Source organism: Chinchilla lanigera, unplaced genomic scaffold, assembly GCF_000276665.1.
Source record: "Chinchilla lanigera isolate Chin_1 unplaced genomic scaffold, ChiLan1.0 scaffold00014, whole genome shotgun sequence".
In the NCBI taxonomy this organism is placed as follows: domain Eukaryota; kingdom Metazoa; phylum Chordata; class Mammalia; order Rodentia; family Chinchillidae; genus Chinchilla; species Chinchilla lanigera.
Genome location: NW_004955415.1, coordinates 32,943,647 through 32,957,388, shown reverse-complemented (window position 1 = coordinate 32,957,388; position 13,742 = coordinate 32,943,647). Strand labels below are relative to the sequence as shown.

Sequence of the window (13,742 nt, the reverse complement as noted above, 5' to 3'; positions counted from 1 at the left end):
GGGCAGAAAGAGGGACAGGGAGGAGTGGGTAGGTACAGAGAGTAAGAGATAGAGGGAGAAAGAGAGGGAGAGAGAGAGGGAGAGAGAGAGGGAGAGAGGGACCTTGTGTCCCCAGCAGGGGCCATGCCTTCACTTTATGGACCGGCTAGCTGCCCCCTGCACCGAGATCCCCAGCGTCCACAGAGGTAGAGGTCAGGAGGGAGGGCAGGGTCTTAGCCAGGAGGTGACCAGGGTGCTGGCGTGTGGCTGGCTATGGGGTGATGCCCACAGCGCCACCATCTCCAGCAGGGCAGAGCGCCCAGCAGGGGGCAATGCCAGGCCCCAGGAAAGAGGTTGAGCCTCGCCAGCTCCAACGCAAATTGTTACTTGAACAATGGAATAAAACATTGCCAATGGCTCCTTGTAGCCTGGAGCATCACGGCCACACTTCTGACCTGTCACAGGAAGTTACCGTGCCTCCGCTGCAGTCCCTGTGGCACATCAAGATGGCAGATTCAAGCGTTCTCAGAGACTGGTGACAGGAAAGACAAAGGGTGAGGTCTTCCCGGATTTCTCACATTTCCTCTTTTTAGACTGAGGCAGGAGCAGAGCTGGGTCTAGCATGGTTAAGACCAGTGAAAGTACTGGGCATGGTGGTGAAGGTCACTGACCCGAGGTTGCAGCGTTGGGGGACAATGGGGGACAGCGGGGAGTGTGGCACACTGACAAGCATACGTCCATCACCTGCTGGTCAACTTTTCCTGCAGAAATGGATGCCCAGGGTTACCAGATTTTCTAGGTGGGTATGGAGGTACAGTCCTGTCATCCCAGCACTGGGGAAGCTGAGGCAGGAGGATCGCTGAGAGTTCAAGGCCAGCCTGGGCTACATAGTGAGTTCAAAGCTGGTTAAACTATATATCAAGATCCTGTCTCAAAAACACCAAGAAAAATCTAGATTTTCTGATTTTTCTGAAAAGCAAAACAGAAATCTGCATATATTTGTCAGCTTTATGTTGCTATAATGGAATACAGGAAGCTGCTAACTTATAAAGACAAAAGGTTTATTCAACTCTGGGTCAGAGGCATCTGAACAGTTCTGGAAAGGGGTACAGGATGGGAACCATGGAGGAGACAGAAGCTACAACCTCATTCGGGAGCAGAGCAGAGGGCAGGAGGCCCTGCCCCCAATAACCTCACTTCCTCCAGTGAGACCTGCCTCCTCCAACTGTGCCATCCTCTGAACCTTCATTCAGGGGTATCTGAGGACCCCAAAACCAGTACCCAAACCAGAGCACTGGATTTCTTTCTTTCTTTCCTTTTTTTTTTTTTGGTTTTGGTTTTTTTCTCCGGTACCAGGAACCGAACTCACGACCTTGCGCTTGCCAGGCAGGCGCTTTGCCGCTGAGCTAAATCCCCAGCCCCTTCTTTCCTTTCTTTTCTGAGGCAAGGTCTCATTGTGTAGTTCAGGCTGGCCTTGAACTCACTATGTAGCCCAGGCTGACCTACAACTCATGGTAATCCTCCTGCCTCAGCCTCCTGAGTGCTGGGATTACAGACGTGCACCACCACTCCTAGCTCCTTAATTATTTAAATGTCATTCATCAACTCAAATATTTCTCAAAGTACATCTGTGGGCTGCATTGGTCTTGCTTGAATCCTCTGCGCCAAGGAAGTTATGGTCCTAAGAATCTGACCTGCTCTTCCCAAACTCCCAAGCCTTTACCGTTCCCATCTCCCTGACCGTCCCTCCAACCCCCAGTGGAAAACTCCTGTTTATCCTGCAAAACTCTGCCCAGGACTCACCCAGAGACAAAGTCCACCTGGGAGCCCATGGGCATTTTCTTATTTTGTTGAGTAGATTTACAGTATCTGTGTCTTTTCACCTGCAAAGAATGAGCTCCATGGAGACCAGGAACTAAGTCCGGTTCAGGAGCTGGCACAACAGGCCCTAAACTGGGCGGCACCCACCCTCGCCGTGCCTCATCCTGTTTATCTTGGGTCCAAGGCTGAAGCGGGTTGTGCAGAAACTGGCTCTTTTCTTTTTTGTTTGGTTTTGTTTTTTATTAGTGCATCTTAATTATACAGAATAGTGTTTTATTGTGACATTCTTGTATGTGTGCAACTTTGATCATCAACTTTGATCCTCTGAAAACTGTCTCTCTCTCCCTCTCTCCTTTGTATTTGAGACAGGGTCTCACTGCCTAGTCCAGGCTGGCTTTCAACTCTCTATGTATGTAGCTCAGGCTGGCCTCAAACTCATGGTGACTGTCCTGCCTCAGCCTCCTGAGTGCTGAGATTACAGGTGTGTGACACCATGCCTGGCAGGAAACTGGCTCTTAACTAAAAATTAGAAAGACCAAGATGTGTGCCAACTCCTATGGTGTAAATACTGCTCCTGCTGCTGGTGTCAGGCTGAGCCAGGAGGGATGTGCAGTGCACGCATACCCCGGCACACTCCTGCCACGCCTCGACTCCCACCTGGCGACCCTTCCTCTCTTGCTTCAGTGGGAAATGGAGGCGCCCCCCACCTTTATCTCTTTGGAGTGGCCAGAGACATGGTTGGCTTTCCTTTTTTGCCTTTAAAAATGTGTTTATGAGAGACAGGTGGGGTGGTACACGCCTATAACCCCAGCAATCTAGGAGGCTGAAGCAGGAGGATCGAAAATGAGCCCAGCATTGGAACTTAATAACTCAGTGAGACTCTGTCTCAAAATTTTATTTTATTTTGTTTTATTTTTTACTATGAAATGCTTTAATGGTGTGTGTGTGCAGGATACGATGTCAAGACAGACACAGCGCGCACAGTGAGACAGGGTTCTCAGGGCAGGCTGTGGGTGAATAAAGAGTTCACACCGCTTCCACACTTTACCAGCTAGCAGCTCCAGGCCACCTCCTCCTCCGCCTCCTCCTCGAACTCGCCCTCCTCTTCAGCGGTGGCCTCCTGGTACTGCTGGTACTCGGACACCGGCTCGTTCATGTTGCTCTCGGCCTCAGTGAACTCCATCTCATCCACGCCCTCGCCCGTGTACCAGTGCAAGAAGGCCTTGCGCCGGAACATGGCTGTGAACTGCTCCGAGATGCGCTTGAACAGCTCCTGGATGGCCGTGCTGTTGCCGGTGAAGGTGGCAGACATTTTTAGCCCCCGGGGTGGGACGTCACAAACGGCTGTCTTCACGTTGTTGGGGATCCACTCGACAAAATAGCTGCTGTTCTTGCTTTGGATGTTAAGCATCTGTTCATCCACCTCTTTCATGGACATGCGGCCCCTGAACGCCGCGGCCGCTGTGAGGTAGCGGCCACGGCGGGGGTCGCAGGCAGCCACCATGTTCTTGGCATCCAACATCTGCTGGGTGAGCTCGGGCGCCGTCAAGGCGCGGTACTGCTGGCTGCCACGGCTGGTCGGGGGGCAAAGCCAGGCAGGAAGAAGTGCAGGCGGGGGAAGGGCACCATGTTCACGGCCAGCTTCCGCAGGTCAGCACTGAGCTGGCCCGGGAAGCGCGGGCAGGTAGTGACCCCACTCATGGTGGCCGACGCCAGTGATTCGGGTCACCATGGGTGGGGGTGGTGAGCTTCAAGGTTCTGAAGCAGATGTCACACAAGGCCTCGTTATCAATACAGCAGGTTTCACCTGTGTTTTCTACAAGCTGGTGGACCGAGAGGGTGGCATTGTAAGGCTCGACCGCAGTGTCCGACACTTTGGGTGAGGGCTCCACACTGAACGTGTTCGTGACGCGGTCTGGGTACTCTTCCCGGATCTTGCTGATGCGGAGGGTGCCCGTCCCTCACCCGGTCCCCCCACGCAGGGAGTGGGGCGGCAGGAAACCCTGCAGGCAGTCGCAGCTCTCTGCCTCCTTTCTCACGACGTCCAGCCCCGAGTCCACCAGCTCCGCACCTTCTGTGAGGTGCCCCTTGGCCCAGTTGTTTCCAGCACCGCTCTGAATGAAGACGAAGTTGTCAGGCCTGAATATCTGCCCGAAGCGCCCCGAGCGCACGGAGCCCATGGTGCCGGGCTCCAGGTCCACCAGCACGGCGCCGGGTACGTACTTGCCACCCGTGGCCTCGTTGTAGTACACATTACTGCGCTCCAGCTGCAGGTCGCTGTCTCCGTGGTACGTGCCAGTAGGGTCGATGCCATGCTCGTCGCTGATCACCTCCCAGAACGTGGCGCCGATCTGGTTGCCGCACTGCCCGGCCTGCAGATGGACGATCTCCCTCATGGCGCCGACGGCGGCGACAGCAGAGGCGTTAAAATTGTTACAGGTGCAGAGGAGCAAGCGCGCAGAATGCTTGTTTCAAAATTTTTTTAAAAATGTTTTTTTTAAAGGGCTGGGGATGTAGCTTGGTGTGAAGGCTTTGGTTTAAATCCCCAGTACTGAAAAGAAAAGCTGTCTATGGGAGCATGAGAAACATACAACAGTGTGTGTCATGAAGGTACGGATCAAAGATTTTCACAGAGTTTAATCCCACGTGCTCTGGTTAGGACAAATGTCCCGGAAAGACATGTTCAAGGCTTGGTCCCCAGCCAGGGGTGCTATGGGGAGGTGGTGGAAACTTTAAGGTGCAGGGCCTAGTGGGAGGAAGTGAGGTCACAGGGGGTGTGGCTGGAGAGGGATCCAGACCGTGGCTGCGGCCTCTGCTACCCGCCGCCACCATGTTCTGCTTGGCCACGGGCCCCAAAGCCACCCCTAGCTGGGGTCCTCTAAAGCCGTGAGCCAGAGCAAGCCTTTCCTCCGCATGAGTTGTCTCAGGTATTCTGTCATGGCGCTGCAGGGCTGCACTCTGTACGTCTAGCACCGGACCAAGAACAGGACATCCTCAGCCCCACAGCCCCCAGATCCCCACTGTGCTCCTTTCCACTCGCCCTTACTCAAGGGGCTCCATGACCCCAATTTCTGTCACATAGAATCATTCTCCCTGTTAACAGAACTTCACAGACACAGCACCATACTGTCTGCCCTGCTCTGGACTGGTTTCTTTCCTCTGCTATTAAGCTACAGAGGTCCATGCTGTCATGCCTAGCAATGCCCTGCCCTTTTCCTTGCTGCGTGATATATCGCCACTAAACTACACTATAATTAATCTGTTCATTCCACTCTCATGGACACTTGGCAATTTTCTAAGGTCTTAGTATATTCGTTGTTGCCATAACTGAATGATATATATCTATACTGTCTATATATGTAGTTTGAGACAGGGTCTGGTCATGAAGTTCCGACTGGCCTTGAACTTGGAGTGATCCTCTCCCTCAGCCTCCTGAGTGCTAGGATTACAGGTGAGCACCACCACACCCAGCAACTGAATGCTATAGACTGGGTACTTTACAAAGAAGAGAGGTTTACTCCACTCATGTTTCTGAAAACTAGAAAGTTCTAGATCAGGAGGCTCCATGGAGTATTTTCTTGCTGGTAAGGACTATGTGGGGTCCCAAAGAGGCTCAGGGAATCATTTCATGAGAAGAACCACGTACCTTCCTTGTCTTTTGATAAATCCCCTCAGGTTAGGGTTGCCCCCTCACGGAGCTGGTTACATTTCCATGCTCTTAGTGCCTTGTAACAGGAGCTAAAGTTCCACCTGAGTCTCTGTGGGTGCTCCAGCCACAGGAGGCTCTTTATTCAGGCACGGAATTACTGGGTCACCGAGGCAGTAAGTGTGCAGCTTTAGCAGAGGTAAGAAAGCTCCTACTACCAGTGTTGGGTAGAGCTGCCTCCTAACAGTGTAAGTCAGTACCAAACACTTTTAATGGCCCCCTTAGCTTTTGGAAGAAAGCCCAAAAACACACCTGGTCTTTGGACCCTGATGTCTCCCCCCATCCCAGTTCTTTGTCCCATCGTCATAGAGCTGAGGCCACTTTCCTGAGTGCAACACAGTGCTGGCTCCTCAGGGTCCCCTAACCACTCTCCTCCTCTCCTGGGAAGGCTGTACCTTACATCTTCCACCAGCTAATTTCTACATATATGTAGTTCAGCTCAAATGCTGTCCCCTCCTCCTCTTCCTCCTTACCACCATCATTATTTGTTTTTTTGAGTCAGGATCTTGCTAAGTTGTTCAGACTAGGGTCAAATTTGCAGTCCTCCTGCCTCATTCTCCTGAATGCTGGGATTAATAATTGTGTATCATCACACCTGGCTCAAGCACAGTATCTTGAAGATAACTTTCCTAACTTCCTTCCCAACCTAAATCTGTCATGAGTTTATCACAATTGAATAATGACAAATCCATGTAATGTAGGTGTTCACTTGAGCCATGTCTATGTATCTGCCATGTCCCATTTCTTAACCTGGGTTACAGGTAGATGGTTTCTTGTTCTTTAATCTATACATTCAAAGATATACTTAAAGGTTGAGAATGTAGCTTGTGGTAGAACACTTGCATAGCATGCATAAGGCTCTGGGGTCCATCTCCAGCACAGCAAAAACAAAACCAATCAACCAAAAAACTCATTTATTTATTTATTTTTATCTTTTTTGAAACAGGGTCTCGCTATGCAGTTCAGGCTGGCCTTGAGTTCACTTTGTGGCCCAGGCTGGCCTCGAACTTGCAACGATGCTCCCGTCTCAGCCTCCCAAGTGCTGGGATTACGTGGTGACGCCTGGCAAAACCCCTATATTTAATGTGCATATAACCCTTAACTTCCTTCTAGGAATGTCTAAGTGCTTTGCTAACATTAATTCATTTAATTGAATTCTTAAAATAACCATATTAGAGGCTGGTTTTTACTATTATTTTTTCTGGTCCTGTGTACGAAACCAGAACTTCATGTTCTGGAGCAGTGTTGTTCCAGAACAACACTGCCTAACATGCAACTGCCTAGAGCAACTACCTAGCATTCTACATTGAGCTCTACTCCAACGAGGACATAGAGGAACAGAGAGACCATGCACCCCTTAGAGTCATTCCCTGTATCCTTAAGGCTTCTGAGTGGCTGATTGGCTGATGCTGGAAGAGGGAGGATCTGGAAGAAGTGGCTTTTGGTCCTGGAAGTGGAATAATCACTTCCTTTACACTCCATTGGGCAAAACACAGTCACATGACTCTGGCCAGGCACAAGGAAAGCTGGGAAATGTAGTCTTTCTGTGTGTACAGGTAGAAGAAACAGGTTTGGGGAGACTGTGGCTTTCTGGTCGCCATATTTCCTGAGTACCTGATAAATACCATGTACTTTATCTGTATTATTAGTGCTGATAAATAAATAAATATTGTAAAAGAATAAATGATTTAAAATGAATTTTTAAATAAACAGAAACTAAATTTTTAATTCACAAAAATTTAAATATATTTTTGCAAATATAAGATACATAAAGTGATTATAGGATTGTGTGTGCATGGAGAGTGTGGGGTAACAAAGTAGGGGCTCACCCTATCTCTCTAGAGGGGACAATGGTCCCAGATGGGCACTCCCACTCCCAGACGGAATAGATCCAGCATGCAGGGTAGAGTCCTAACTGCCCCTGATTCTTCTCTTCTTTTTTCCTTTTAGAATTATAGACCCTTGAGTTTTATCTGGGTGCCTGCCTGCCCTGTGAAAGACTACATATCCCAGTCTCCCTTGCAGCTAACTGTGGCCACATGACTATCTTCTGGCCAATGGGATCTGACTATAAGTGATTCATGAGACTTGCTGGTATGACCTCCTAAAGAAGCATTAGCCTTCCACTTCCTGTTTCCTGCTTTCCCAGGTTAGCAGAGCCTTGGGGAATTCCAGAGTGAATCTGCAGGTGACACATATGATAGAACTATCCCACTAGCTCATTAACATGTAGACATCTATATAAGCTAGAAATAAACTCTTCTCTTCTTATACCCTCTTCCCTGGCCTCTTTGGTACAACATCAAGGCTTGTGTCTGACTAATGCAGTGCTAACCCTCACCTCCAGGCTTTGCTTGGTTGCTCAGCTGGCTCCTTCATTCCTATCCTGAGAAAAAATGCTGAAATCTGGGACTTACTCTAGTGTGATGAATGTGTCATAAGGGAGGAGCAAGAGGGAAGTGGCAGGTTCCGGCCAGACTTCGTATGTTCAGTCTTAATTCTCTGGGCAGACTGGACCTTCTCATTCATCAGTCTACTGTGAGGCTCGGGCAGGGAATTCTGATGGCTGGGACACCCCAGCATTCCTCTCCTGTTTTATGATTTTCTTTTAAGGATCTACCTCAAGATCACTTTTGGTCAATGTAGAGCACTCCATAAAAATGCACCTGGAACCAGGTGTGGTGGCGCATTCCTGTCATCCCAACACTTTGGGAGGCTGAGGCAGGAGGAACACAAGTTCAAGCCCAGCTTAGGAAACACAGCAACTTAGTGAGATCCTACATCAAAGTAAAAAATTTAATAAGGGGTAGGGATGTAGGTCAGTGTGAAGGCCCTGAGTTCTATGCCTAGTACCATTTTAAAAAGATATGTCTGTGACTTGTTTAATCTTGTATAGGAAGACATGCAAGTCTGGGAAAGATTTTCATGCAGGATGAAGTTTATGTTCACAGATCCCTACAAATAGGGTTGCATGGGGAAGTACCAGGAATGATCAGGAGACAGGAGAAGGTGAATGACATGGGCTGGAGACTTTAGGAGGTTGTTGTGGGTTATTCGGGAACCTTGGGTAGGTTTTGGATGGTTTAGATCACTTGGGTGGGTCCTGGTTACAGGGGTAGTCCCCACTTGTCCTGCAGGTGACCCTTGGGTGTTTTAAGGCAGGGGAAATATTGACTTTGTGTTTGATAGAAGAGATACAGTCACTTCCTCTTACCCATGGTTTTGCTTTCTATGGTTTCATAGACCTATGTCAACTACTGTTCAGAAATATTAAGCCTAAAGGTTCAGAAAGAAACAGTGCATCCATGTTAAATTGCATGCTATTCTTAAGAGTGATGAAACCTTTGTATCCTGTGACATTCTACCCAGCGTGGGAATCATTTTTGTTTCTTTGCTTTTTTGAGACAGTGTCTTGCTATGTAGCCCAGATTGGCCTCAAATTCCCTGTGGTTCTCCTGCCTCAGCCTCCCAAGGCCTGGCATTACAGGTGTGTGACAACATGCCTGGCTGGGAATCATTCATTTGTCCCATGTATCCGTCCTGTATATGCTACCCTCCCATGAGTCACTTAGTAAGATGTCAGGTGTCACATCACTTGTCATGAGATCACCACTTTGAAGGAATCCTTATTTTTTTTAAGGAATCCTTATTTTACTTAATAATGGTCTGAAAGTGAAACAGTAGTGATATGCCAGAGGACACTGAATATGCTCCCTGTAAGTGAAAAGGTAAGTATTTTTAGCTTTTGTAGTTACTATTTGTTTTTGTTTTTTTGGAGACAGGATTTCACTATGTAGTCCAGGCTGGCCTTGAGTTTGCTGCAATCTTCCTGCCTCAGCCTCCTGAGTGCTGGGATTACAGGAATGTGCCACCAGGCCTGGCTCAAGCTGAATATTTATCATAGGTGTGTAGATATAGAAAAAATGTGGTAGATGTAGGAGTTGATTTTTTAACAGAAAAATAAAACAAGATTTCATAATCAAATAATAAGAGAATTACAATAGTTAATACACTACGTGTCATTATCTTCAAAGTAGTTACTCAGAGTATGAAACATAAACCAAAAAGATTTTTTTTTTTGGTACCAGGAATCGAATGCAGGACCTCGCACTTGCCAGGCAGGCATTGTGCCACTGAGCTATATCCTCAGCCCCCAAAAAGATTCTTACAAAAAAGAAACAAACAACAATACAAAACTTTTGTTTCAGCAAATGTAGCGGTTGAGTCTATCTATGGTTTTGAGGCCACTAAGGAAGCAGCCCACCTGGGAGTTGCTTTTGGATCTGATCCACTTTCTGAGTTAAATAGTACCCAGAGCCAGAATGCCCAGGACTAAACACAGTGGGTGGAAGTAACTGGGTGATTAAATTTCTCCATAGCCTTGGCCTCCCAGCCCTAATTACCATGCCACTGACTATGTAGATTTGACTCCTCCCCCACAGGGGTGTGGCACCGTGACAGTTCCTCCAAGGGCCATAAAAGGTAAAAACTCCCTGAGGGAGGGGCAGAACTAAGCTGCTCTTTGGCAAGAGCCAAACCTCAGATCAACCCCTCGATCCCACCCCAAACTCACCCCTCCTTCTACACCAGGGAGCATACAGGTCCTTCAGCACCGAGCTCGTCTCAGGGGCCCCTCCAACCCTGGGGACTGCGATTTCATTTTCAAATAAATCTTTGATCTTGTTACTCCATGGGGTGACCTACTCAGCTCTTTGTTCAGGACATCCAGAACCTGGACAAGACCCCAAATGGAAGTTTCATATACCCACTGGGGTGCTGGAACTCCTGCAGAGTTGTGGCCCCTGTGGCTGAGGGTGTGGGCTCTGGGCAGGTCAGTGTGTGTATCAGAGGCGTTGGAGAGGGCTGTCACTTGTGGTCACTTGTGGCTCCTGAGAATGAGCTTATTCAGGACGTGCGGTGTCTCCAGGGTCATACAGGGCCTCAAATATCAAAGCATCATTTTAGTAACAAAGGAAAAGCTGGGGGTCCTGGCACACACCTGTAATTCCAGCACGTGGGAGGCTAAAGCAGGAGGGTTGAGAGTTTGAGGCCAGCGATTGGGGCAGGGGATGCTTTCTCCCTGCTAGGGTTGCAAGGCTGTTGGGATGTAAGTCAGGAAGGACAGGGACATCTTTCCTCAAAGGGTGAGGGTTGGCCTGAGAATGTAACTACCACAGAGCCAGAGAGAGTTAGCAGGTGGCCATATGTCCCTCAGACTCGGTCTTCAAGTCGACCTCTGTTCCGAGCTATAAATTCTGCCCTCCCCGCATTTTTTTTTCTGGTCCCACCGTTGCAGGGCTCCATGGGTATAAACAGTGTGCTTCATGGGCTCCTCCGCTTCCCTCCTGCCCCTCCCCGATCCTCCGCTGTCCTTCCCCTTCTCCTCCCCCACCACCTTCCTCCTCCTCCTCCTTCTGTGAACCCAGGTCCTTCACACTGAGCTACATCCTCAGGATTTCTGTGTTTTATTTTGAAACAGGATCTCACTAAATTGCCCAGGCTGCACTTGAATTTGTGACCTTCCAGCTTCAGTCTCTCAAGTAGTTGGGATTACTGGTGTGCCGACTACACCCAGCCTCACAGCTACTTTTTATCCAGGTGGATGGCTTAATGCTCAACTGTCTAACCTGTGACCAGGTGTCCCTCTCATGGGAAATTCATACGTCATCCTGGCCCTGGGGCTCTTGTCTGAATAGTGTCTAGCTGATTCCTACCTATACATCCACTCTCCAGGAGCACCCTGAGCAGCAGATAAACTAGGCTCAAGTAAGGCATGGTGGTGCACGCCTGTCACCCCCACAGTCTGGGAGGCTAAGGCGGAAAGACTGCAAGTCTGAGGCCCGCCTGTGAGACCCAGAGCAGTCATTCAGCCCTCAGTGGTACCCAGAATCAGTCAGCTAGCTTCCTGTGACTGAAACCAATATCCAGGCCAATCAATTTAAAAAGAGAAAAGATTTTGCCAGATATGGTGGTGCATGCTTGTCATTCCAGGACTTTGGGAGACTGAGGCAGAAGGATCACAGATTCTAACCCAGCCCGAGCAACTTAATGACTTTGCAAGTTGAGCATGGTAGCACATGCCTGTAATCCCAGCACTTGGGAGGCTGAGGCAGGAGGATCGCCATGAGTTCGAGGTCAGCTTGGGCTTCAGAGTGAGTTCAAGGCCAGCCTAAACTGCAGAGTGAGACCCTGTCTCAAAAATACCAAAATGCCTTAGCAAGACTGTTTCAAAATTTAAATAATAATAAAGGTTTTTTTGTTTGTTTTTTTTTTTAAATGAGAAAGATTTGTTTAGGCTGGTAGTTTGGGAGATTTCAGTCCATGCTTGTTATGGCTTGTATCTAGATGTCCCCCCAAAGCCTCATGCAGTTATAGGTAAGGCTTTTTCAGAGGTGGCTGGATGTAGAATGTGTGATTAATCTATGGTGCAATGCTAGGATCTAAGGTACTAGGATTAAAGGTATGAATGCTACCTGCCCTATGTAGCCTGGATAAAATATAAGGAAGAAAAAGAGCTGTAGTCATCCCTTGCCTGCTTGCTTGCTTGCTTTGCTACCTTCTGCCTGCCATGAACTGTTTCGCCTCTATAATTCCTGTCTGCCACACTCCTGCCTTGGAGACAGCTGATCATGGACTGAAACCTCTTCAAATTGTGAGCTAAATAAGGCTTTTACCCTTTAACTTTGGGTGTTGGGTATTTTATCTCAGTAATGAGAAAAGTAACCAAGACAATGTTGGAGTAACTCATTGCTTTGGGCCTCTGGGGGTGTAGGAAGGTGGTAGGGTTCAGGAAGGTAAATCTTGGTGTAGCAAAACACCCAGTGCATGAGCTGGGGTGCAGTTCAGTGATGAGTTCTTACCTAGCTTGGGAGACACCATAGCTTCCATCCCCAGTACTGCAAAAACAAAACAAAACAAAAAAAAAACAACCAAAAAAACCCTACAAATAACCACCTCCTGGCCAGAAAGTAAAGAGGGACAGGAACAGGAAGTGGTAGGGCCTCAGGGTGCCTGCAAGGCCATGCCCCACAACGACCTAAGACCTCCCCCTGGGCCCCGCCTCTTAAAGGCTCCACCACCTCCCAATAGCATCCCAGGCTGCAGACCAAGTCTCCAGCTCATGGGTGTCTGGGTGCACTCAGGATCCAAGCTCTGGCCACAACACAGTGTTCAGTATCACAGACTCATGAGTGAGACAGTGACCTTCATCCTCTGCACTCTCAAGCCCTCCAGGAGCTCACAGAAGGGCTGCAGAGATACATTCTTCTGTGCCTCTGATGCTTCTGTGTTTTGTTTCTGTTTTCAGTGCTTTGGATGGAACCCAGGCAGGACCTTGTGCATGCTTAGCAAGTGCTCTTCCACTGAGCTACATTTCCAGCCCTTTTGTTTTTATTTTGAGACAGGACCTCACTAAGTTCCCAGGGTGGCTTTGAACTTGGCGATCCTCCTGCCTCAGCCTCCTGAGAAATTGGGATCACAGCTGCGTGTCACAGTGCTTGGCTCTAGATCTGTTTATAAATCACTCAGCCTAATATTCTGTGTTAGCCACCGAAAATATAGTGAGATGTTTTTGCTTTCTCTTTCTAGCAAAGTTTTGCAATGATCTCACTGAGCAGTGGATCCTGGGATTTTTACTGGGTGAGTGCGGCCAGCCCTGCCCACCAAGTGCTTGACAAGGCAGCATGGAGACAGAGAGGGAGAGACACAGTGTTGCCCAGGACGGCCTCACCCTCCGCCTCCCTGCTTCTCTAAAATCTGTAGAAGCAACTCTCCCGCCACCCTGATCCCCTCTTGCTCCTCTCCCACCTCTTCCAGGCGGGGACAGAGAAGATCTCATGGACTCTGAGGCACAGGAAGAAGGCGGAGCCACAGATAGGGGAGCCGGGGTTTCCAGAGCAGCAGAGCTGCCCACCATCTGAGAAAGCAGCACTTATTCAGTGTGTCGATCCTCGTGTGGGGGATGCTTGTTCCCACCATCTGGGTCCTTACCCCACTGCACAACTCTATTTTACTTTTATTTTTTATTCTTTTGTGGTGCTGGGGCTTTAAACCAGTACTCTTGGTTTTGTTTTGTTTTGTCTTGTAGTACTGAGAATTAAACTTGGAGCATTCACACTAAGCTCCATCCCCAGCCCTTTTTTATTTTATATTCTGAGACAGCCTCACCAAGCACTAAGTTGTCTAGGATGGGTTTAAGCGATCAGTCTTCCTGCCTCAGCCTCCCAAAGTCCCAGCT

At 48.8% G+C, this 13,742-nt stretch overlaps 1 long non-coding RNA gene and 1 pseudogene across 1 annotated transcript; one reads left to right on the top strand and one right to left on the bottom strand.

Annotated features, from left to right (window-relative positions):
• LOC102013409 overlaps window positions 1-4,230 on the bottom strand; it is a 7,795-nt pseudogene extending 3,565 nt beyond the window's left edge.
• A 3,233-nt stretch (window positions 4,231-7,463) lies between these two features.
• LOC102013168 lies at window positions 7,464-13,532 on the top strand. The gene is made up of 3 exons (XR_260338.2): window positions 7,464-7,694; window positions 13,094-13,144; window positions 13,322-13,532. It is a non-coding gene; the product is annotated as an uncharacterized LOC102013168 (long non-coding RNA).
• The last annotated feature ends 210 nt before the right edge of the window (window positions 13,533-13,742 follow it).